This window comes from Anas platyrhynchos, chromosome 5 (genome assembly GCF_047663525.1).
Source record: "Anas platyrhynchos isolate ZD024472 breed Pekin duck chromosome 5, IASCAAS_PekinDuck_T2T, whole genome shotgun sequence".
In the NCBI taxonomy this organism is placed as follows: Eukaryota; Metazoa; Chordata; class Aves; order Anseriformes; family Anatidae; genus Anas; species Anas platyrhynchos.
The window spans coordinates 1,209,296-1,235,344 of record NC_092591.1 but is presented as its reverse complement, the minus strand read 5'-3'; the positions used below and the strand labels follow the sequence as shown (position 1 = coordinate 1,235,344).

The window sequence follows — 26,049 nt, the reverse complement described above, 5'->3', positions numbered from 1 at the left end:
AGTGAGTTGCAGTTGTGCCAAATTGTACATCGGTGCCAGAGTCAGGATTGTGAATATTCCAGTGATATAGAGGTTTAAGCAACTTAGAAGCTTAACAGACGTGGACAGTTAATGCAATTTCATGGGGAGGTAGCTTTTCAAGTTTTTATCCTGCATTTCCTGCTCTAACTAAAAATGTGCCTGATTTCCTTCGTGATCCCTTGAAAGAAGAAAATTCAAAGGCTTTGTTTTTCAGGCAAAGGCTCAGACGCTCACTTGTATTATAATTAGATTTATATCCTATTGACCATTTTGTTTACCCAGGAGGTTTGTTTGTGAGAAAACGTGTGAGAGATGTGGGCTGTGCCTGGCATCTCCCGCTCGCCCACAGCTCCATGCACGAGCTGTTGAGAAGCTCAAGATCCCAGGCAAATTCAGTGCCTAATTTGTCATTTCCAGCCTGAGTGCCTAAGTTTCAGCTGTGTCTGCAGAGAGAATCAGAGACGGAAATCCCCCTTGGTCTGCCCCAAGCCCAGCTCCTTAGCTTGGCTGGAAATGTGGGGTGCTGGGGCTGGCGGGGCCCAGGAGGGCTTCATGCAGGGACTTGGGACACCCCATCACTCAGGTCCCACCACTGCAGAGGGGAAGGATGTGCTGACTGCCCCACAGAACCCCCCAGGTAAAGCCCTGTGCCATGAGAAGCTGGAGTGGGATGGAGAAGTGAAGAATGAGGGTGTCCTGATTTCCTGGTTGGCACCGAACACCTCGCTAGGCTTTTCTTTTTTAAAATGCAGTGGTTTCTTTGGAAATCCAGCACAAACAAACATTCTTACTGAGCAAGAAAATTAAAACATACCTTTTCCAACATATTTGTACCTTGTGCATTACTGGTTATTCCCACATAGATCTCCTATATTTACTAATTTCCATGATTGTCTCTCCCAGAACCAACAGCGATTTCAGCCTGCCTGCTGTCTGTCCAGTTTCAACATGAACAGCTTTGGGGAGCCACCTCCTGCCCACTGAGCTGAGCGTAGCCAGGCCTGGTGTTGCCAGGGGACAAAACTCTCTCCCTTCAGTGCAGGACAGCACTCAGACTGGGAAACTGCTCCAGCTCCTGGCAAGAGAAGTCTGCAAAACCCTTTTAAGGTGTTCAAGGGAAATTGACACTCTAAAGCCTAATATGTATTCTTTTGATCACCAACATAGTTTTTAAAGTAGGAAAACGTGTAGAGATGTGCCTGGAAATCAATTTTTCTGTTTTGCTGACCTTTGTCCCCTACTTTATCTACAGAAGCAAATTAAACGTGTGCCTGGGGTGCTGCTGCCCGAGGGCTGCATGAGATGTGGGTGCTGGCACTGAGATCTCCTCCGCCCCTTCCCCTCCGCTCTCCCCTGGTCTCCCCCTGCTTGCTGCGTGCTGCCAGGTCTCAGGCACGGCACAGCAGCCTTCCCAGAAAGAGAAAACACCAAGCAGTAAAACCACACTGTGGGCAGCATCTATTTGTGTTGCTGGCCCATCCCCGCTGCCAAAGCTGCTCGGGAAACGGAGCTGCTGCGGGATTGTTTGTTGGCGTAAGCAGCACTCTTGATGAGGTTTTGATAGCTGTGGTCCAGGCTCTGTACTCAACATATAATTTATACCAAAAAGGGGCTTTGCAGATGGTGTTGCAGTATAAACAGACAATAATTTGCAACTGCAGTCATATCAGCTTGGAGGAGAACTGAAGGGGCTTTTCCCACTGCTGCTGCAATGAGTCACGAACCCAGTGGATCAGTTTGGGGTGCAGAGAACGGGGACAGGGGAACAGAGAGCAATCCGTGCAGCTGGTCTGCCAGCAACCTTCCTTGGGCCAGTGTCGTGGTTTGGCTGCGTGTTTTGTTCCTGCTGCTCTGTGGCTGCAGCGTGGACTGAGCAGTGTGGCTTTTCTTGCAACGATAATTTGTAAAACAATGTCAGAATGAAAGGAGTGAAAACAGAGAAAGACCTGAAAAAGTGACAAAAACTATGTTAAAGAAAAATATTTCCTTTTTTTGTCCTTAATGCATTGCATTACCCAAACTAAATCCCGAGGCAATGCAGAGCTGTCCCCAGGGCAGGCTCTCCCTGGCGTGCAGGCGCTTCCAGGCTGCACCAGCTCGCTCTGCTGCCCTGGCAGTGTGGTGTTTGCACAGGCCCAGCCTCCCCACCTTGTTTTGGCTGTTTTTTTCTCCTGCAGGTAATGCCCGTTCCACAAATGATTTTGTCACATGAAGTGCTTTTTCCTCCCAGATGTTGGTGAAGGTATTGCAGCAGTGCATTTGATACTGGACACTGCAGAACCCTCAGAGGAGCACACGTGCTGGTGAGGTCTCACTGGTGTTTGCTTCTTCATATATTGGCTATTTGCACATTAATCCAGTGTGGCTTTGTGGGTTTTGTTTGTTTGTTTTTCCCCTTGGGAATGCTTGTATTTTTAATGTGAATAATATATATTTTTAAGTCATTTACCTTGAAAATTTGATTTATGGTACCTCTGTTCTATTATTTTATATTAACTAGACTTGAGCAGATTTTTTTTTCTCAGTCTGGAATGAGAGAGGAAAGGTGCAGCTCCTCTGGAGGACCAGCAGCTCTCCTGACACCGAGCGGCCAGGTAACGCCTGTGGCTGTGGGTAAAGGGAGCGGCCTGCCAAGTGCCATGGCAAAATACAGCACTTCTCCGAGAAAATGTTTGACTTTGCGTGAATGGTGGCACAACCTAGGACCAGGCTGAAAGATGCCAGCTGTGCCGGCACAGCGCTCTGCTGGGCATCCCACCCCGGCCAGCAATAGGGGAGGGCCCAAGCAGCCCGCGGCTCCCGCTGCTGCTATGCAGATCAGCGTTCACCAATGCCTACCATGTCAACGCCCTTCGTGAAATAAAATTGCTCCCTGGCCAGCCTTTATTACGAGCAAGCCATGACTCTTGAGTTCTCATCTGCGGACTTCAATGAATCTCATTTCGGTGAAGTAAATTCCGCAAAACGTATGATTTTCCTTGTCAAACCAAAGTGTGCAAATGTGAAGTTTTGATGTTAGAGTTTTAGACCAAAACACACTTTGATTGGGTAAATTTTAAAATACTGTCATTTATCAAACTTTTTTTCTCGGTTTCGAAGGAGGTGAAAAATAGTGATTGATACATGGTTGGGAGCTGCTCCTTCAATCTTCACCGGCCTGTCATTAAAAAAAATTGCAGCTCAGTCCATGGCCTATGCATTTTTCTTCTGTGAAATTTTGCAAGGTCAAAGCGTTGTCAACGTAACATCAATATCAGCAATCTATTATACTGCATCTTGTGAACAAGTTCAGAAATAACAAGTTTGCTGCTAGCATGGTAATACCAACTTACATCTGTCATTTATCAGGAGCAGGAATTGATAAAAAAAGAAAGTATATTGCGAGTGCTGCTACTGTGTTGTTTTCTTGTTTGGTTTTGTTTCGTTCTGTTGTTTTAAAGCTGTCACTTATGTCTTCTTCAGCAATACAGCTGCTGCCAGTAGGAGGCTTGGAAATGTTAATTTTTAATTTATAAATATTCTCAGTTTAGCTTTAGGGTACACCAGGGAGTATTTTATGGGGTCATTAATTCTTGTCTTGAATGTGATGTGTTGGTTTCTTCATTCCCTTGGGGCACTTTATTAATAGTCCCATGAAACATGCCTTGAAGTATCTAACAGCAATTAGAACATGTCCCTTTGTTCCTAAATTAATCTTTCTAATTCTCTTTTAAAAACAATTTGCTGAAGAACCCTACATTTAGAAGAGGGTTTGTGCACAAGCTGCAAATGCTTCCTGCAGATGCCCTCAGGACCGAGGGTCTGTGCATTAGGGATGATTTCCCCTACAGCCAGCCACTTTAATCACCAAAACTGACCAGCAAAATCATCTTTTGATTCCCTTCCACCAGCCCTCCCCTCCCCACAATCAGCTCCTCTGGGTGGTGTTGCATTTGTTGAAATATTTTCCTTTAGTAGCTACACAAGGTAGAAAATGTTAGGCTTGAGGAGTTTGCATGACATAAATAAATCATGCTGTAGGGATGCAACAAACTGCCCGTGTAGGAAACATGGCACACAGATAAGGGAGAGCATTAGGTCTCTGCACACGTGGAATAGAAAGTGCAACTTCTTTGCTAAACGCTGTGTTTTGGCTACTAATGAAGTGCAAGTTTAGACAGTAGTAGTAACATAATCACAGTAGTATATTAGTAAATGTGATGTGTTTTTAACAGAAGGGATTTGTGTGGTTCCTGAGATAGATGGCATGGTAGGCAATGGGACTGACATGCTCTGCAATAACGCTGCAAATGAAGCAAGTAAGGTATGGATGGTATGCCTAAATCCCTGGGTTTGGGAGGAGTTCCCTACGTGATTGAAATGCTAATTCCACCTCTTAATTTCAGTTTAAAGTAACCTGCAGCTCTGATCATTTTAGTGTGATTGATCCAAATCAGTCTAGCAGAGTTAGCAGGTCGTAATTAGGCTCCATCTAATCTTAACGCAATCTGATGATCACCACCTGCAGGAGGGCTGATGGCCCTTCAAAGGAGGCAGCCCAGGAGGCTCCTGTTCCTTCTAAGTGGGGTGCTGGTAGCTCCTGAGAGCTCCTAGCTGTGTGGTGAGTAAGCACGTTAATGCATAGTGTAGGTAGGTGTTTCAGAAGTGGATGGGTTTAAGTTCAGGTTCTTATTTCTATTCATTCTCTCTTTTAGATGCTTAAGAGGATGGCAATGGAGTTGCTGTAGTAGAAGTGTGACTACTTTATTTGCTTTAATGTGGTTTGGAGGGCTAGACTGGAGAAGGAAGCACAGAGGGAAGTGTAAGCACATGTGAGAATGAGAAGATGATGGGAATAAAGCCTGTATGCTCTCCTCTTGTAACAGAGCTTGAACACATGCACAAGTCACCTCCTGATTTAAGGCTGTGATGTGAGACTTACAGAAGAGCCAGGCAGCTTGCAGCAGCAGCTCTCTGTAAGACAGAGGAGGTGGAGATGTGCTTCTGTGCTGCATGGGCTTAAACCTGCACCTGCAGGCTTGGAGCTCCCCAGCTAGTTCAATGTACTAGTGTGCTGCAGGTAGCTTCCATCCCACGCTTTCCTTGGTCTGAGGATGAGCTGCCTTGCAGGCATGGTGTTAGTGCTGCAGCCCCTGCTCTGTTTCCAGCAGCCTGGTCTCTGGGCCAGGCAGTGGGCATGTAGCTGATGGGCACGGGGCAGAATGGCCATAGGGCTCCTGATGTGACAGTTAGCATCACAGGTTGTGGTGTGCTCTGCATACAGCAAATATGCTTCATGACAGTTAATCCTCGAAGGATGACAGCAGAGATAATGCGCGCACACACACACATATATATATCACAGAGTCACAGAATCTCTAGTAAATACAAATTTCTGCAGAAGCCACTTAGTTGCATGAAGGTGGGAATGTTACTGGTGCTTTCCTCAGGGCTGTGCGGACTCAGCCTGTTACTCTTCAAGCTCTTTGAGTCTGTCTTTGGTTCATGTCCATTGTCACTTAAACTGGCTGAAAACATGTGAGCTGAGCAGTATTTCCTCTTCTGGTTTAAGTAATCATATCTGCCGTATGAAAGCCTATGTGATCAACTGAACTCCTGTGGAATTGCTGGTGTATGTTGATCTATATATGGGTGTTATGTTTGCAGACTGAATAATTTCACAGTTTAAGTACCAATATCCTGGATTTAAACTTGCACTCTGAAGATATTTTTTGTTGCTGCTCTTTTTGTTTTACTCTTTTCTTAATCTGATGCCTTTGGTTCCTGTTATCATTCTTGCTATTGACTTGTTTGCCTCTTTCCAAAGGCAATCAATTGTAAGTGGGAAGGCAGTGAATGTTTGTGCTCCCTCCAGAGAGGTTTTCAGTCCGTGTGGGGAGCTTTTTATTTGCAGGGTGCTTTTTCTCTTTAAAATAGCATAATCCTCATTGTACTGATATTGATGTGCTTCTTAATAAGGTTAAAAGTGATACAGAGCAAAGCAGTAAGTGCATTGACTCAGCGTAGCTACCTGCCTGAGTTGCTTATACGTTTAAGTTACTGCTGTTGATGTGGTCTTTAAAAAAAAAAAACAAAAAACTTCGTCTTGAAGTTAATATTAGGATATTAGGACTTACTGAGGCTTAAATGCTGTGTAAGAAAGTGTTTTAAAAACCAACATGTTCCAATTCAGCCATTATGAAGCTATCTTGTAATTCAGCAAACTAGTAACATTTTTCATAAGTTTGAAGGGCAAAGTTACTGCTCTATGTGGCCTTTAGGGATGTGGATGTGTTGCCAGGCTGTCAGTGTAAAAGGAATGAGTAGGCATGAGTATTGCATGTGATGATGATACAATAATCTTGGACAAGACAAGAACTATGGGGTCCCTATAGGTGACATCTCGGACTGACAGAATAAACACAGTGCTGCAGCCAGTCCCAGACCTTGTGTGAGGTGGGTGCTGTCCAGATCTGCCATGTGAGGATGGGAAGATGCAGAAATGTGGGAGGGGGTTTTACTGGGAGGGCTGGGGTCTCCTACAGGCTCAGTGGATTTCTCAGAAGGATGAGGTGTAAAGATAAAAACTGGGAAAGCATTGAATTGTTTTTCCTGAGGGTTAGTCTCAAAACAAGAAAAGGTGGTACCTGGGACCTGGACAAGGGAAGGGGGGAGAGTCTGGTTCGAGAAGCATTTGGCATACAAGGCAGTGGCAGTCATGATACAGGGAGGTATGGCAGGCAGGAGGAGACCCTGAGGCCAATATATCCAGGTAGAGGTTAGAAAAAAGAGGATGTCAGAAGAAAATTGTGGTAATTGTCTCCTTTATTGTCTCTTTTCTTTAAGAGCAACCAAAAAGCAAGGAGCCTGTGAGCAGCCTGTTGCTGCTTTGCAAGCTCCCAGTAGGAAATGAGATAAACTATGTGCCAAAACAAAGTAAAGAAATTTTCCAGGGCTCAGGGGGGAGCATGTGGTGCCCTCATGCCATGTGGAGCTCTAAGGCTCACTAAAATAGCCTTCTGGTGTTGTGTTGGTGGTTGACGTGCTGCTTGCCGGGTTTTGTGAAGGAACCTCTCCAGATCTGCAGTTACAGTCTGGTATCCTCTGGGAAGGATGCGTTGGCATGAATGAGGCAAATCCAGTTTTATCTTTGTTTTGGGTTCTTCAGGACTCACTGAGAGGAAAGGCATTGACATGCGTGTCTCTATGCCTTGCAACTTGCCTTCAGGCAAAGGGGCTAACTGATCTTCAGCTGCAGTGGGTATTTCCCTTCTTACAGCTCCTCTATCAGCTTTGTAGTGACTGGCCCTCTTGCTATTACAGGGAGAACAAAACATGCCCTGGTTTTCACCTTTCTTCAAGAACAGTTAAGAAGGGTCAAACCAGCCTGGACAAACATTCTTGTGATATGTGCTGTCTGGGAAGAAATGGTCCTAGGAAATTTGCCTTAGGGTGCTTCTCTCTTCCTGAAATTTACTGTGTCCTTTCCAGAAGGAGGATGGAGCTGGCTGTTTAAATGCCCCCGGTCAGCACTCTGATGTTACAGGGTTTTCCTTTGCACAGCTCTAAAAAAGCAAAATCCAGCCTGTGCGCTCCCTGCTGCTAGCAGGACGTGCTGCTCTCCTGGTTAGGGAACAGCAAGGAGCTGCAGCCCCTGTTTGCCAGTCGTTGATGGAGGATGTTTTCCTAAGCTGAAGGAAAAAGGCTGCGTGCAGCACTGCAGGGGAGCAGAAATACTGTCCCGAGGACACTATAAATGGGATGATTTGCCCTTCACTTGATTCTGTGCTGCTCTGCTGTGAGGTGGGGACCCATTCCTTGGCTTAGTTTTTAATGTTTTTAGTTTCAAAACAGCTTTTTAATCTGATGGTTCTCTCTGTAAAGTGCCAAAAAGTAAAGGATAGGAGGCTCAGCTAGGTTGAATTACAGCAATGATGCTACAGCCACTTCACTTGAACCCTACCACTGCTCCTGGTGAGCTCTGGGGAAAGGTGCTAGATCACCTGCCTGTTGGTTAAATGTAGCTCAGAGTGTTTTCTGATGACTTGTTACCATTGTATCTCTGACACTTCAGACTGAGAAGACTAGTATGTGAAAGAAGGAGCAAAGCTGGCACAATGTCTGGATTCTGTCCTCCCAAATTCTGTGAGCTCCCTTTCTCTCCTCCCTTTCCCAGAACACCTGCTGTGAGGTTGGAAGAAGCAATTAACTTATTTCTATTTCCATTGCTAATCTTCATGCTTTGCCAGAGATGTACCTCCTTGTCTGAGTGGTCTGACACTTTTACAGCCTATTTTCTTTCTGTCTGCTCTGATTTCTGTTTATTTGACCATAACAAGGAGAGACTGCTCCTCCTGTGTATAGCTCTGGGCCCCTGGTGCTCTGGCCATGAATGAATTTCCCTGTTCCTGCCAGTGACTTCTCTGCTCTTATCTAAAACCATCTTCATCAGTATGTTCCTGCGAGTGCCATAACAGAAGGAACCTTTAGATCAATGATCTGATATCTCTGGCCAGCCTACAGGAGATGTTGATGCTGGAAAATCCTGTAGGGAAGGGAATGTGGTTGCCTGCATTTGGAAGCTTGTTAAATATGTATACAGGCCATGAAAAATGGGGTAATTTCAACAGAAATGTCCATTTGAGTTTCCCCCTGGGGCTTGCAGGCCATAATGAGTGGGGAGTGTTGGGCTCTGCACAGGCTGTGCACTGCACCTGGCCTTGAAAGTGGCTTCTTGAAACATCAGCAAGTATCTAGAGCACAGCACGGTCAGGGATGAGACCAGAGAGCTTTTTCTCTACGTACTAACACCACATATCAGTCTAAGTTCCACAAGAGGATCTGGTAGCAGCATGCCCTGACCTGCTCCTGAGACACTGCTGGGTGCTGCTCTCATCTGAAGCCTAATCAGTCATGCAAGTGTGCAAACTTGTGGGGAAACCACCCCTGAGTGTCCTAGTGAGTTCACACAGGCATAAATGATCTAATCTCCCTGCTAGAGTAATAGCTGTGGCACTAAGGAGATGTGACTCAGCAGGGGGCTAGTGATTAAGAACAAATTAATAGATGGTATGAATAAAACAAGCTGTAAGAGCCTGTTTTCTTTAGCAATTAAGATACACTGGGTGAAAAGTACAACTGGAAATTGCTACTTTTGGCAACTGCCTGACTTCACTGAAAAACTAGATGTTTACATGCCCTGTAAGGGGGAAGCAGGAAGGGCACAGGTAAAAGCAGTGTTTGAGTCCTGCGTTATGCTGGGCAAGAAATCAAAAGCATAAGGAGTGGAGAACAAATCTTGTATCAGACATCTGATCATCATCAGGCCTACTTCTAGGATCATTTTGGTAGCCCTCTGGAAATGCTGCTGACCCTTCCCAGGCAGCGGGCACCTGATGCTGTGTGCTGGCTCCTCCCCAGTTCTCAACCCCATCTCTTCCCAAAGTCCTGGCCTCCCATCGCGGCACTGGAGGAGGCAGTCCTGTGCTTGGTGCTGCCAGTGCCGGCTGCACCGGGGGCTGATGCCACTGACAGCACCAGGTGGTACCCGAGTTACCCTGCAGCTCCAGACTAGTGTCTGTCCCTGGGATTTTGGCAAGTCAAAGCAGCCCGAAGGCCATCTGAGCAGCTTTAGTCAGCAGAAAGGCAGCTCCAGACCAGGCTGGATGCCTGCTGCCCTGACACCAGCTGCTTTCTGCAGAGAGCACAGCAAGCCCAGCATGAACCTTCCCTGCTCTGCTGCTAAGGCAGCCTGGGAGCAAAGGCTCCTGTGCTCTTTATTGGGCTCTGAACACCAGCAGGGCATGGGTTATAGATTTTCTGTAGCCAAAATATATCTGAGGGACTGAGAGTGGTGTCTGCAACTGGACAGTGCTTCTAAATCTGCCCCTGGCCACTGCTCACTGCACAGGAGGAGCAGCACAAATGCCTGCTCATTGACATGTTGGGGGGAGGCTTTGGCTGCCCCATGCAGGGACCTGATGGGGATGTGGGGGTGCTCAGCCAGGGGCTGGCCCCAGGCTCCCTGTGGCAGGGCTTCTTACATCGCATGGTGACGTTGTGCTGTCAGGCATTACAGCAGGACCCCTTTCACTCCTGCCCCAGGCAATATTCCCCCATTTAGAGGTGTTTTGGGGTCTTCTCCTTTCTGTTCTGTTTTTTCTTCTCTCCAGGCTGTTCTGTAAATAACCCATTGTTTTAAAAACATATGGAGCATCTGCAATAATCAGGTGATCTTAATCTTTTATATCTGACCTTAACTATCACTCACTGCATGCCTCCAAAGGGTACAGGTCCTTGCACGATTTTGCTCGTAGCTTCCTCCAAACTTGAAACAGGAAAATTTGTAACAACTTTATGGTATCATGTTAATCACTTCTGTCTTCTCACTGGCTTTTGTAAAGCTGTAGTCACTGCACATGATTCAAAAGATGTTAGTTTTATTACTAAACTTATAGGGAAATAGATGTGAAAAATTGCATGTGCTGTTCATGCTGATTTAAGGGCTCCTAAGTGGTGAGATTCTGTCTTGCCATTGCATGAGATGCAGCTGTGTTAGAGCTATAGTAATAGAATGAGTTATCAAGGAGTGCTTTTCCTTTATAGGTTACCTAGCTGATAAAGCTATATAAATCTTCTGACTGAAACACTTGGGCACATCTCATCCTTCATGGGATGTGATCTCCAGTATCCTGCCTTCTGCCAATTCCTCTCTTCTGCCACCAGTGCAAGCCTGAATTAGTGCCACTTGGTATGCCTGCATTAGCCTGTTTTGGCATGATTTAGCTGGTGTTTCTCTCCTGGGAGGCCAGAGCAGCACCTGGCAGACAGCCTGCTCTCCCTGACCAGCTGGAAGCACGGTGCCCGTGGTGTGCACACCCCAAGTCATGCTGCTCCCCAGAGAACCTGCTAGTGCCAGTCCTGTTTTGTGCTGGAGTATTAAGTATGCTGCAGTGGGCATCAGAAGTCTCTTTATTTTTCTCCCCTCATGCAACCAGTTGCTTCCCAGGATGGAGGAGAGCAGGTTAAGGCTGCTGAGCAGATGTGCCTGACCGAGTGGGATGTGTGTCAGGGGATTAGCAGGGATGTGCTCCCAGGTCTGCGCTGTGAAAGCAGGAGGATTATGTACAAGTGCAGAAATGTCCCCCTGCATCACGGAAACAAATGCGTTCTGAACTGAGTGCTGCTGAGTGACTGTGTGCACTTAGCATGTGAATAAAGTAATTATGCGAGTGCATGATGTGTGGTAGCCAGTAGTATGGGATCTCAGGTTTTTATAAAGGGCAGAAAATGATGGGATTTTTGGCTTCAGGTAGCAGGATGCTGTACTCCATGGCCCTCAGTACAGGTAATATGGATATCTGAGATGTTCCAAATACAGACACCCAAGTAATGGATTTGGTCATGAGTCAGTCTGCTGGAAGTAGGTGGATGTCTCCAGGTCCCTGCCTTGTATGAGAAGCAGTCTGGAGCAGTCAATGCTCACTGGTCAAAGCTAGGAACTGATGCTGGAGCTCTGATCAATACTGGGCAGTAAAAGATGTATCCTAATAAGAAACTCACCTGGTGCTGCTCAAAGGTGTTAATTTGATCCTCTTACATGAGGGAATCTGGTTTATATTCTGATTCATATTAAGGAGAAAATCACTTGTTTTTACGATGCTGATGAGCTGCACCATGAAGGCCTTTGCCAGAAGATATCACCTTGTGATTTTAATGCCTTTGCCTTGAGACTCAGCAGCTCAGAGAATCATCGAGTGGTTTGGGTTGGAAGGGACCTCAGAGCCCACCTGGCTCCAGCCCTCTGCCGTGGGCAGGGCCCCCTGCCTCCAGCCCAGGCTAATGGATTAGTGCTGGATAATTCAGAAACTTGAAAGTTTCCCACATGTTCTATGATCCAGATTAAAATCAGTTTCTAGTCTGAGAAACCACAACCTGTTCATTTCTAACACTGATAGTTCCAATTAATAAACTTACTACTGGTGGAAAAAGGGCTCTTTGGGATCTTACACAGACTGCTCATTCTCAATTTCACATGAAGACACTTCCTGTACACATTTATTTTAATTTTAGTGCCTTTAAGATATTCCTGGTAGGATGTTTGCTGTACAAATAGTGGTTCTCTCTGCACCTCATCGTGGAGCAGCAGCAGCATGCTGCCCCCAGCTCAGCACCCAGCAGCTCGCCTGCTCTCTCCCTTGCTGTGCAGCACCTGGGTCAGTCCAGCCATCAGCCGTGTGTTGCCCTGCACTTAAACCCAAACCAGCACCAACACCTAGGTGAGGGCTTGTTCTCCTACAGGCTTAGGGCCTTGAAAGGGAGGTGTAAGGGTGCTGCACCCATTGACCTGGCAGATAAGTGGGTGGATGACACTGAAGTGGAAGGAGCGATGAGAGGTCAGATCTGGACAGACCAGAGGGCTGGGCAGTCACCAGCAATATGAGGTTTAACAAAAGCAAGTGCTGGGTTCCTCACCAGGGTTGGGGAAACCCTGCCTGTACGTAGAGGTTGGGGGATGATAGGCTAGAGAGCAGTCCCACAGGAAGGACGTGGGAATTTTGGTTAATGGCAAGCTGAATGTGAGCCAGCAGTTTGCCCTGGCAGCCAAAAGGCCAAGCGTACCCTGGGGTGCATCAAGCACAGCAATTTATTCCTCTAGAGCACTCATAATTTTTATTACTGTGAGGTGTCTTACCAGCATGCTTAGTAGCATAAATTATTTGCAGTGTTAACCTCTGCTCTGCAGCAGTAAATAGTAAATAGCAGTATCAGTGCCCCCCCCTTATACCCCCCCAAGAGCTATCATTGTTCATCCTTAAGGATGTTATTGGGAGAAGCAATTCGTCTGCAAGGTAGAAAGAGAACCTCCCACCAGGGCAGTGAAGGTGTTACCACTTAACCAGGCAGTTATTGGTGAGCATCTCAGTGCAGCATCTGTCTCCTGGAAAATAGAAAATTATAGGTAGGATTGGTATCCCTGTGATGTGAATCAGTGCTCTGCAGGCTTCAGATTAATGCTGTGTACTGAATATCGCGTGCTCTGTTGCTGTACTGTATACCAGGCATCACAGCTGTCACAGAATGCAAACACTTTCTCAAGATTGCCACAATAGGGGGGTTAAGCATGGTCTCATCAATAGCTTACCTTGCTGTAAATCAGGACTTCAGTGTATAAGATTTTACTAAACTATTGAAGTCTTCAGTGGTGCCGAGTATGGAGCTCAGCATTTCTCTGTCAACTGGTGGCACAGTGTTGTACTTCAGTTGGCCCAATATCAGTATTTGGGACCACACCAACACAAGTATAACCTCTCTGTCTTTTTTGTAAGTGGAAGTAGAGTTGGCAATACCTAACCTCGTATAAGTCATGGCACGAAAATGCCAAATTCTTGCCTGGAGCATTGTTCTGGGTCACATGTTGGTGTTCCAGACTTCAGTAGTACAGTGAAAGAGTTAAAGGATTTTTTTTTTTTTTTGCAAGACTTCTCAATAACTATATATGCCTCAGGTGTTTTCTAACTTAGAATCATAGAATCATAGAATATCCTGAGTTGGAAGGGACCCTTAAGGATCATCAAGTCCAACTCTTGACACCGCACAGGTCTACCCAAGTTCAGACCATGTGACTAAGTGCACAGTCCAATCTCTTCTTAAATTCAGTCAGGCTTAACATCAGTGTCTTTTATTTTAAAAGCACCTTTATGGTGATTACTTCTATATTCCTTAAGTAGTTCTTTGTGTCATATTTTGAGTTTAATGTGTTTAAAAGCAAGTAATCTGAGAGCAGAAGTGAGCTTAGATGCAAGAGAGTGGGTGTTGTTCCCACTCTGTGTGTGAAGCTCCCTGGGATGGTGCCTCTGCCCTGGGTCAGGTCTACCTTGGACCAAGTATTCCTCCTTTCCAGACATGCTCTTCCCAAACATCAAGAAGCAGATCAAGTTCCCCAATCTATCTGCAGCATGCAATTGGCTTTGAAACTCAGTGGTGTGCTGCCTCCTTCAAAATGCTCCAGCCTTAACTTCCTTGTGATGGCGTTTTTGTGGCATTATTGTTCCTGCCTTAATTTAATCTTCACTTGCTAGTCTTCCTTCTAAAAAGCAGAATGTAAAAACTGCATAAGGAGTCTTTGCTGCTTGCATTCATTATCCTTCATTTCTTAAATTGTGGCAGCTCCCACTGTCTCTTCTGTAAGCACTATAAGCATCTGTCAGTGGTACCATTAGAAAAATCCCATTTTCCCCTGGCTTTGTAAGTTAGCTATGTGTACCCAGTCTGGATGGAAACTTGCTCGTGTTTTAGCTCCCCTGGAGTGATTGCTTTCTTTTCCTTGTGGATGTTAAAGTAAAGGCATTCCATCATTCTTGAATTTGATTTTTTTTTCCCCTTCTGGTTCTTTAGCTTATCTGCTTCATTGTATGTATTCTGCTCTGTGCTTAGTAATTTTTTTTTAGGAAGAGCAATGAATGTTAGAGGCAACTGTGCTGTTCTGTAGACAGAGTAATTTAACAACAAAAAAACAACCCTTCCCCTACAGATTCACGTCTGACAAATTTCAGTGTCAGTTGGCCTCAATTTTTACAGATTTATGCATTTATTAATCTATTGACTGCAAAAGCTTCACACATTTTCTGAAGGAATGGTTGCTTCACCAATTACAGTATTGAGGAAATTACAGTATTGAGCAATAATGGCTAAAATAGTAAAAGACCTTTTAGTGAGACCACTGTGACCTCTGTCATTCTACAAACGGATGGGTGAGAAAAGTGAAACAAAACTAAAAATGGAAATGACTGCAGAAATCAGTTTTTTGCACAGGTTTTTGTAGCCAGCTCATGCATGGGGCCCCATGTGGCAGCTCAGCCTCAGCACCCAGCACTGTGCTGTGGGAGCCCATCCCATGGGGACTGGAGCTGGCACCCAGGCACCACCCTGCAGTCAGGCCCTTGGGTGCCATCGCCCTGGTGCCCCTCCAGTGCTGGTCTTTGCCCCTGGGGAGGGCACAGGGTGCTCTGCCAGCCCCCCCCTGCAGGACCCCAAGTGCTGCTCGGGGTGAGCTGCGTGTGCCCCTGCTCCCCACTGCTCCCTGCCACCCCACTAGGAAGCGAGATGAAGAAGCCTTCATCTCAGGGTATTTCCTGAGTCACTCCTAATGTCTCGCCTCTGCAGCGGACAGGTGCTGAGCCTTTTGGCTCTGAAGCTGCCAAAACAAGTGGTTGTTTTCTGGTTTTTGTCTCCTCGGCTTGCAGCACGGGGCTGGCTCCCACACCAGCCTCCTCTGCTGAGTCTCTGTTTCATGCCTGGGGCTTAAACGTTCTAGGCCAGCTGCTGTAATGTGTGGTCTCGCTAATGTTTCTAATGTAATATTTATAATAACCTGCACAGCGAAGAGAGCCCATGGACCCTAACAGCTGCTGTTTCCCTTCCATTTTTCCTGTCTGCTTGCTTCTGGCAAGGCAAAAAATGGGGAGAAGTGGGAGTCCTGCCAGTGATGCTTCGTCTTGCTGTTCAAAACATGGGTTCACTCTCTGTGCTAATCTGTTTGCTGCAGCCTTCCTAATAGTCTTTATATGGAATTATTATGCACTGGCAAATAACCCAACCTGATGAATGTAGGTATTTAGCAGGGCAAGAATTCAAGCTAAATCGGTTTTGGGAACAAAATCTGTCTCTGCATAATGTCAGGTCTGCCCTGATAATGCAGTTTTGTGTTTTTATTTCGGTGCTGCTCAGCCCTCTGAAGTGCGTCATGCCCGCAGGCAGCGGCTGCTCTGATCACTTCTGCTTCTCTCTAGGTATAGCAGCAGCATTTGTCAGGCACGCAGACAAAATTGGGCTTTCTCTATTCAATATGCAGCTTGCACTGGTAGCTAATGGCTGAAAATAAAGCTATTACAGCTGACCTTATGGACACAGCTTTGTCTCTGCACCACGGCCAGGACTCAGCCATCTAACTGCAATCCCAAGGAAGCTCCCACTGAAGTAGCCCCGATGAAGTGGCTGAATGATGATGCTATGGAAATGTGTACAGTGCCATCTGAATTGGAAATGCTTCGTGCAACTAAATGAGAACCTTCTTGGGGAGCTCGGCTTCTTCCCGGGGATGCTCTGTACGGGCAGTGGTTGGCACAGGAGGAATTTGGGTTTGTGCACCAAATCCGTGTGTGTTGGGGCCTCCAAGGTGCTCATCTGTCCGCCCCGTGCTTCTGTAAACTTTACCTTGAAGGCCTGTAATACAGATAGCAGGGAGAAAAACTGTTAAAGCATATACAGCATTAAGTGATGGCTTCATTTTAAGGTTCATTCATCATTTCCCTTTTAGCTGAAACAGACCTTTACAGGGAAAACCCTTATTTGATAGTCTTAGATGGTATTAAAATGGTTTCCTATTTCAAGAAGAGATGAACAGCTCCCTGATAAGCTGGTTATTAAATCTGATCCTATTTCCTTGAGGACTGAACAAGACAAATATATTTGTGTGTGTGTGAGGGGGATGTAGTTCCTATTACCTTCTCAATCAGGATATGTCTTCACCGGTTTCACCACACATGGAGGAAGAAGCTTCAGTACTGGTCTGCTGCTGAAAAAGCATTGAAGTCACAGCAAACAGCTGTGCTGCAGCAGCTCCATAACTTGGATTTTCTTGAGTGATAGAGAGGAGAGGGAATGAAGGGAGTGAAGACAAATTGAGAAAGTGCCATGCTCATGTGTTCCACCTGAAGCAGAGATGCCGTCCTTGCTGTCACTGGTACCCGTGCACCCCGAGCGATGCTGCCCTGCCCTGCATGGCTTTGCTGCTCCATGTTCCTCCTGCTCTGCAGGCACAACAGCAAAATCCATTTCTCTGCTTTTGTCAGCCCTTCTTAGGGTATGCTGCTTCCAGTCTCCTGCCTTTTAACCTCAGCTGGCCATTAAATGTCTGTCTGCAAAGAACCAGGTTAGGTTTCTGTTAGTTTGGCTGGTGGGAGCTATAAACGGCAGCACCTGGAGCTGCTTCCCAGGCTCTGGGCCAGAATGGGTGTCACTGCCTCGTCCCAAGGCGGAGATGTGCAGCAGGTCCTGGGCACCCTCCGTCCCTCCCCAGGGAGAGATGTCAGAGTGTTACTCAGGGTATAAATAATACATCGCTATATCCTTGCTGACATCTTTGAAATTGGGCTGTGGTGTCTGAGGATTTAGCATCCAAATCTGAGCTGAGCCATTGGCATGTAGACAGATTTTCTGCTCAAGAGGAGCAGAGCTATCATGTCCATGCAAATTAGTGGAAACCAGAATTAAAAAGCGATTAAGTTACTTAGGAGCAGAAGTGCTTGTGGAGGTGTTTGCTATACCCCCAGGCTGGTTATGGTGCAGGGCTGCTCACAGCCAGGGAGCCTCATCCACATGGGTGCTGCTGAAAATCAGGGCCTGGCAGTGGATCTCCTGCCTTCAGGTGGCTTTGTCCTTCAAATAATGGTACAAAAGTAACAACAAAAACTATTTCCATGCACATTTGATATGATATATCCCTCTTAGAAAATATCCCTCTTAGAAAAGTCCCTCTTAGTAAGAGCTACTTAGAAATACGTCTACAGCAGCTTGTTAGAGCAGCTATAAATAATGCAGCAGTGATGCAGAAACGTCTGTAATGTTACTTTATTTACTGGAGGTGCACTTTCTCCCCGAGATACGGAATTTTTCTGTAACTCTTAAATTCCCCAGATGCTGCTGTGTGGACTACAACACAGAGCACATGCTATAGCACAGGTCAAGCTACAGCTCAGCTGATGTGTGGCCTGGGGCTCCTCTGACTGTACACACCGTGCTTTTTCTCGTAATTATCTTGTCATGATAATTCTCCTTAATTATCTTGCTGTAATAATTTCAATAGGTGAATTAATGCAGAACAGTCACTGTGCAGCACGGGTAATTCCACCAGCTCTGTGTTCTGTCAGTGTTTCTGCTGACAGATCAGAATCCCTCTGCTCCCACAAAGAGCACTTCCGTGCTAATTTAATAAGTGCCCAATTTCTTGCATTCCGTGTTTCTGTAGCACAAAGGAGGCCATGGCACAAGGTGTGAGGTGTGCGTGGCATGTCTCTTACTGCACTCTGAGAGGGGATGGGAGCAGGCCTGGCAGTGCTGCAGGAAATATAACTTTGCTACTGCAATGGACCAGAGAAGTTCTGCAAACTTTTGCTGTAATAGTTTACTGCTACTGTGTAAAGTCAGTGATTCAAGGTCTCTTGCATACACTTTTTTTCAGAGGGAAGAAAGTCGGAATGCTTCTTGTCTTATGAAGATTTACAGGAGTTCAGCTGCACGCAGAACAACCCGGGTTTAACAAAACAAAGCGTTCTGACAGCGATATTTGTTGTGTTGGTGGCACAGCGGGAGCTTTAATTTGGTCTCTTCTTCCCAGTTGTGTTCGGAGAGGGAGGGAGAGACCGAGGCTGGGGGTGAAATGCCTTTTTCTGCCTGGCTGCTGAGCACCTTCCCCCTGCCCCAGGGTGCTGTGGCCGCAGGTCCTGCAGCTTCCCCCCCTTCTGCGTGCAGAGCTGCAGCATCCCGCGGTGATGCTAATTCTCTGGGACAGGGGAAAAAAAGACCTGTCTCTTTCTGATCTCGTTAGCTGAGAAGTGAATCTCAGGCTTGTTAGCCGGTGCTGCAGTGCGGTGTGCGTTCCTCCATCAATCAGGAGGCTGCGTTTTGGCACCCTCAACAGAGCCCAGGAACCTTTTAAATACAGGCGACCTACATACGGCCCCACCATGGTCTGAATCAATAACTTTAACCTGTTTTTTTAAAGCTGGCTGATTTAGGTAGGCACAGTCTCATGCACAAACTGTTGGTGAAAGCTATTATGGCCACCTGTAATAGCTGGGGGTATTTTATGGTGGCTGTGTGCAGGTGCTGATGGAGGAGCTATCAATTCCTCATGTGCTGCCCCGTGCCTTTTTACTGCATCCTTTGCCTTATCTTGCTCTGCAAGTCTTCCGAGCTGCAAGGCTGCCTTCTTGATGCTGTTCTCCAAAGCTGATAAAGCTTTGAGGGTAATGAAGTGCCCTGGTTTCCCCCAGAAACGGGGAGAGGGAAATAAAGCCTTGCAGATGGTCTCAATGCTTAAACAGACTCGTCTCATCCTGGTAAATAAATGCTGGCTCTTCTGTAAGAGCAGCTGTGTCACACCTGAGCTGTGGTCAGTGCTCTCCCAGGCAGCTGTTTATTGTATCGGACTGCTGAGAGCAGAAATGTCACCCTCCTCTTGGCTTCTTCCAAAACGTGGGGTTTCGGTGCTCCCTCCCCTCCCCAGGGAGAGAACGCTTTCTCTCTGAGTCCCAGACAGCATTAAAAATTCATGGCTCATGGCTTTCTGTTGTAAAGCTGATAGTTATAATGACATTTATTCTGAAGCACAACAGCCCTGGGCTTCTAGGAGGAGAAAAGTTGGGAAAGAATAAGTGGCTGCTGAAAAGTCACTTTGACCCATGCAGGGAAAAAGTAAGGTGTTTATTTATAACAAACATCCAGAGAAAGCTTTAAACCATTTTGAATGATTAGCCTGTGGAAAAACACTGTTTTGATTCGGTTTCACTTGTATCCATGCATGGACACTTGCTGAGGCTGGGTATGGGCACAGGTCTGTGCTCCACTGAAGCTGCGGGTTTCTCCATTGGGCACGGATCCTGATATCCATGACTATTGTGTTGATCTCAGGCTCAGTGAAGCCCATCCGATGTGCAGCTGGCAGAGGAGCTCTGGGAGGTGTGCTGTGCTGCTTCTCCAGACTTCATTCCTGTCTTTCTCTAGTGCCGGTTTTGTGTCAACTCTCCTTATACAAGAGGAATTGAATGCCACCAGCAGCTGGACCTGTGTGCAGGAGCTCTCTGGGGCAGGAGGAGCTCAGCCCTGCGTGGGTGCAGGAGGAGGCACAGCCCCAGCCACCGTGTGGGTGCCCTGGGCCCTCCCTGCCACCAGCATCCTGCAGTCAGCACTGGTCCTGTGTCCCCTGGGCACGCTGCGGCCAAAGCAATACTGCACTACTGATGTGTTTGATGGTCTGTGGTGACAGGTGCTTGACTGACTTTTTCTTTACCATGCTCACAAGCAGCAGGTTAAGTATGGAGAACTGAAACTCTGGACAGGTTTGTTGCCTGTAGCGTGGTGATAAACCACAGGGACGTCGTGGGTGACTGCTTCCCGAGGCAGTGGTTTGGTGGTGGTGCTCTTGTGAATGCTGCCCCCGCCCCATCCCTATGTGACATTAATGTGTACTTGCTGCTCAGACGTAAGGTGTCTCGAGATTTGGTCAACTGTTAATAAAAAACAAATCTCTATATAACTTCGCACCCAAAGTGCAAATGGACGCTTTCATTTTCTGGATAGAAGTAATCTCAAGATACAATGCAACCGTTTATCCTATTGTAAATGAGAATGTTACAGAAATATTCTCAGCATTTTTATGACTTGATAGTGGTCTTAGATGATGTGAATGCATGTTGTCATCTGATGAGGTGCTGCAAAGCAATCTTGAGCAGCTTTTTGTAATTTCTTAGTCCTTGTGTATTCCGGTGGAATTTGCTTCTTAATTTGGAATTGCAGACGGGAATGTCCTGTCCTTCCCTCCTGGGGCTTACTTAGCCAGCTCTGGCAACTGCTCAGGAAAATCTCAGCATTGCTTTCCATTCATTATATGTTTTAATGGCCACACAATTATAATAGTGCAACAGTTGCTCATTTTTCAGTTTTTCTTTCGTTTTGTGCATGTTGAAACAGCACCAAGAGTCAGTGAGGATGGTTTTTGGACTTGCAGATGTGGCTGTAGGGAGAGGGCACTCGCAGACATCATGCTTGGGTCCTGTAGCATCTACAAACGATGCAGTTTATACTTAACAGGAACATTGCTGATTGCTGATCAGCTAAGGCTGATAACTTAATTAGGAAACTAATCTGTGCGCACTACCTGCAAGGCACAGACCTTGCAGGGGGCCTTGCAGTGCCCAGGGCTGGGTGCATGGTGGGGGGCACGGGGGTGCCCTGAGCAGCTGTGGGGCTGGCATCCCATCCCACCTCTGGTAACTGCCTGCACGTGTAACTTCTTGTTGCTGGAAATCCATTCCCTTCTGCTGGCATGTGCTTATTGAGCATTTTGTATTGCTTGTCTTCAATCACTGCTAGATGCTGTAGCTTGAAAAATAGGCTGTTATTATTGGGTCACCATCCAGGTGGTTCGGGGGGGGGGGGCTTTTTCTTTCCATTTTTGTGGCTTTGGAAAGTTCCTATATGCTTTCTTCTCCATTTGCCCACACATGAAATGGATATAATACTTACCTGTCTAACAATGTTGTGAAGCTTTTATTTATTTAAAAAGATGGTTTTAATACCTTAGGATCAAGGTACAATTCAGTCCTAAATGCAGTGTTGTATTTCCACCTTCAAGCAGTTTTTCAGCCCTGCTGTTCCTTCAAGCTTACCCTTACAGTAGAGATGAGCGGGGTTGCAGCAATGAGCAGTGGTCTGTGCCCTGTCCTTGTCCCATCTCTGAAGGTAAGCCTTGGAGCTCCATCTGTTTTCACTTCTATCTTCACTCCTGTCAGTTAAATAGCCAGGACTAACCCCCTTAAAATTAGTCACATTAAAAATGGCAAAGAGTAGATATGAACCAAGAACACCCGAGTAACAGTAAACAAATTATTTTTTAGTTTCTATAGAGATGTTTGGGCTGGGAAAGTAAGCAGCCATGGCATAAAATGTGCAGGTCGGGGATAAACGATGTTGCTATTACTAAAAACACATTCTGTATCTTGCTTTTTTTAGAAGGGCTAAAGATCAAAACTTTATGAAGATTTTCTTTTTGTAAATGGGCTAAATAAAAAAGATGTTGTGTTTTTTTTATAGCAGACTAAGAAAACTAAAAGCAATGGTACTAAAACACTTGACATCTTGATCCTGAGTCATTATCCGTTCATGCCAATGGGAAATTCTTAATTCCTTAAACATCAACCCCACTGACCACGGGGCTCAGGAATATATAGCCACCCCTATTTATACTCTTGATTGTTCGCTAGAAGCAATGATGGAAAAGCATTTCTTTATTAAAAACAAACAACAACAAAATCATCTACAGTGGTTTCTAAGCAACAAAGTACAGGAAAAAAGCAAGTATTTTCTATTTCCTTTTATGCTCATTTTTAACAATATTAAACAGGCTGGTTTCTCCCAATGCTGGTGAGGACGCAGTGTGCAAATCAGCATTAATTCCTCCTTGCAATCTGCAGCTCCTCAGAGTGTTTGATTAAAAAGACACCAACTTCTCTGGACATTCAAAGCATTAGAGAAAAGTGCTGGAATACGGCTAATTTAGCCTCATGCATTCAACAATAGATCAAGAAAACATTCAGCAAGTCCTGGGAATACAGCTCTGGGTTATTTACAGACTAATCATGAATGAAGCAGGGGAAGCCACTAATGAACAGTGTGCTTAGACTGAGTGGAACAGCACAAAGAGGCACCAGCCGCTGCCTTTGAGGTAAAAGCCTATAGGTCACGGCTGTTTACAGATTAAGCACCTTCACCATCTTGCTATTGCTCACAGTGCTTATTTGAGAACAGGGAAATCCTTCTGCCAGTGCCAGGATTGGTACATAATCTTGACATTGCTGGATAGACAAAACAGAAGACTTCCAGTCTATTTAAATGAGGGGTTAGATTTTAAGAGCTGGGTAAGATCTGGCTGCCACAATATCCCATTTCAGGGGTGGCTGGTAATGGGGCTGAAGGAAGAGGATAATAGTCGTGTACCTATGGTCCTTCCCCTGTACAGTCTTCTCAGCTCACGGCTGAGCACATGCATTTCACTATTTTTTTTCAATGTAATATGTTAAACCTTTGTCAAACTTCCAGGTTTTCTTTTCCATGCCTTTAATGACTTCAAACACAGCGATCTTACCAAAAATGCCTGAATCAGGAGCGAGTATGTACCAAGAGACATCATGCGCTGCTGTTCTCCATGAATTCCCGCTGCACCCAGGGGCACAGCACAGCCCTCTGCTGCTGCCTGGGGTCCTGCTCATGTGCTGTGTGTGTGCTGTGCCCCCCGTGTGCTGTGCCCGGGGTCCCACTCACATGCTGCATGTTGTGCTACTTGGGGGCTCCAACCAGCGCTGCCTCCTGTGGGTGCTCAGCCAGCGGTGGCTTTTGCTGCTCCTCGCTCCACTTGTTGGGTGAGGCACTGCCGTGCACACCTTGCTCATGGCCTTGCAGATGCCCTCCCATGGATGAGCATTAGTTTTTACTGTGATAACATAAAATAGAAAACTGTCAGTGATGGATTTTCTTGGGAGGGTAACGATGTGATCACATTCATCACGCAGGCAAGGGTCTCCTTCCCTGCCACCTTCCTTGTTTCCAGGGTGCCTGACTGCACTGAGCAGAGCTGGCTGAAGAGCCTTTCTGTGGGGTGGTTTCCTGCTACAATATTTTGCTGCTTTAAAAGTTTATTTGTACAAAACTGAGGAAAATGCCTCATTTCCATTGGCAAGGGCAGGTTTGTCTCTGATGGGGGCCTGGAGCTCAAGGCTGCACATCGTGGGCCGGAGAGGAGCTCTGGAGAGCCTTGGCCCAGCTGCCTGCTGAAGCAGAGCCAGCTGTGAAGCTGGACCAGGGCCCCTCCAGTGGAGGATCTTTGAGGGTGGAGACCCCAAAGTCTTTCTCGTCCCTGTATATTACCCCTCTCATGATTTTTTGTTTACCCTGGGATTTTGCTGTGCTGCTGTCTCTTGCCCTACCCATGCAATCCTCTAGCCTTGGTCCTGCAAAGTGATCTTCATTGGCTCTGTGGCAATAAAATTTCTTATCTCTGTGTCTCCTACAAGGTATTAACTCACCTGCCCCTCTTAGGTGATGACTCTGCCATCTATTAACTAGATTAATTTCCCTTCAAAGTGATCCAGATATCCCCCAGCTCTGGCTGTGCAATGCTCTGCTCTGGCAGAGTTCCCAGCTCCCCAGTGCGTGTGTTTTAGGGGCTGCCCACGTGTTACACGGATGGGTGCTTCCTTTGCACTCCCAACCACGTCTGTGCCCCAGCAGCAAACACTTGCTCATCCTGGCTTTTACTCTCTCGCAGTGGGAATGGTGCCCGGACACCGCTTGTCTTTTTGTGCAGGAAATTTCCAAGGCTTGCGTGGCTTCCACACCTAACAAATAAATCCACCAAGGCTTCTCACTTCCAGAAATGGCAGCTGGCTGCCTGGGACAGTTATTTATAGTAACTGAGTTAAATCAGAACAAATTGTGTTTTGCTTTTATTTGTAATACTGTGAACAGCATGATAACAATACCAACCAGTAAGTGTTAGCTTGTAGAAAGATCCAGAAGTTTATTGGTTTGTTATGGGAGGTAGTCCAGGCCATGGGACTTGGCTGGTCCTTGGGGAATGCTGCAGCCCTCAGCAGGTGCAGGGAACACCTGGAGGCTCCTCAGTGTGCTCTGGACCCCAAAGCTTTGAGTTTCCTATGTCCTGGTGGAGATTTTCTTTAACCCCTCATCAAAACTGAGATTAGCTGTAGATTTCTTTTCCCAGTGATATTTAGTGAAAAATCTTTTATTGGAAATGGAGGTTGCTGATGTACTTGTTTGTCCAGATAGTCCTTCTTGCTTTTTGTCCTTGGGAGGATTTTGGCAGCTCTGCACAGCTCCTGAGTGCTGGGGCAGGCTGACTGCAGCTCTGGGACCTGAGAGCATCCTCGGCTCTCCCAGCCAGTGAGCTGCCCTCCTGCGAGTGCCACCCTGCCTTCTGCTGTCCCTCTGGGAAGTGGCCCTGGTGGCTCTTCTGGGCCAGGTGGGCATGGCTGGGGGGACCCTGGGTGGCCCTGCCCTGCGGGGGCTGCCCGGAGAGCCCAGCCTGCAGGGCTGTGCATGGGGCTGCGGGCTGCTTGTTCGATTGCTGCTGGCCCGGCACGTTGTTTGTGGCTGCCAGAAGCAAGCTGCCGAGTCTGAGCAGCCTCTGTGTGTAACTGCTCGGGAAGTGACATTTAGATGAATACAAGATTGTGATTTTTTGCTTTTAGGGCTTAAAAGTGCTGTTAGCTTCCCTCTAAATGCCTGTTGTTCAATTCAAACGTCTGGCTTGGTTGCTGCGAGTGTTTTCTGCTTTAAAATATATTGCTAAAAAGTTGCAATGAGGAATTAAAAACATATTAAGAGCATCACAAATCATCCATGCAGCCCCTCGGTGGACTGTGGGAGCTCCTGACCTGTCCCTTTCCTTACACTTGCCAGGGTAAGCGTGTGAGAGCTGCAAAGCTTTGGCTTTATGAAAAGAAAAAGTGACCCTCAAGGACTCCATAATTCATGCCCTGGATATAAGTAAACACTACTCATTATTTTAGCTCTCTGTTGGCAGCAAAGTTTGCAAAATGGTAATGTTTCCCTCAGAATGGCGTTTGGATTAACAGCATGCGGGCTTTAATGCCAGCTTCCCCGAGATGCGTGGCTGTGGCTGCTTTTCCAGAATGCTGTTTGCCTTTTAAACACGACGTGCGTTTTTCTGGTGTGATGTACCTGCAGGTTGTTTTCATACGTGGGGAGTATTTACTGCGCCAGTGGAGCTGCAGTGCTGAGCACAGTATAGTTTTTTCTGGGTTTTAAGTGTAGGTGATCTTTAGCGGTCATAACAGGGTGAGGAGAAGTGCAAGATGCTTCCCCAAGGTCTCTTCTAGCCCCTGCTAATTGTATGGCAGCTCTTTTTTTCCTAAATTGGTCCTTAGATGGAAGTGTTAGTAGGTAAAGTCTTCCCATCCCTCTCCCCGGGGAGACCTTCATTACCAATTAGTCCATTTCTTCTGTTGTTTGGGTGTTTTTTGGGGTGAGAACTTATTGCCTCTTAAACAGCTGCCACGATGTCCTGTGCTGGGCCTCCTGAGGACACCCTGCTCCACAGAGACCGTGTCTCCTCGCTGCTCCAGCTTGCATCGAGGCAGGGAAAATGCTTGGGCAGCTGCAGAAATTACTTCTCGTTTTCAGCCTTGTTCAGAGCAGATGCAACAAGGCAGCAGTGCAGTGCTCCTGCTC

The 26,049-nt window shown here is 46.5% G+C and overlaps 1 long non-coding RNA gene across 5 annotated transcripts in view; it reads left to right on the top strand.

The window, feature by feature from the left end:
• The first annotated feature begins 4,486 nt into the window (after nucleotides 1-4,486).
• The window catches only part of LOC106018308 (uncharacterized), a 39,647-nt gene continuing 18,084 nt past the window's right edge, over nucleotides 4,487-26,049 (top strand). For 4 of the 5 annotated variants that reach the window (XR_011809373.1, XR_011809372.1, XR_003497779.3 and 1 more), the window contains exons 1-2: nucleotides 4,487-4,621; nucleotides 4,716-4,822. This is a non-coding gene — a long non-coding RNA (uncharacterized lncRNA). Of the gene's footprint in view, nucleotides 4,651-4,715; nucleotides 4,823-26,049 lie in introns of all 5 variants that reach the window. The other variant, XR_011809374.1, reaches the window with a different exon arrangement.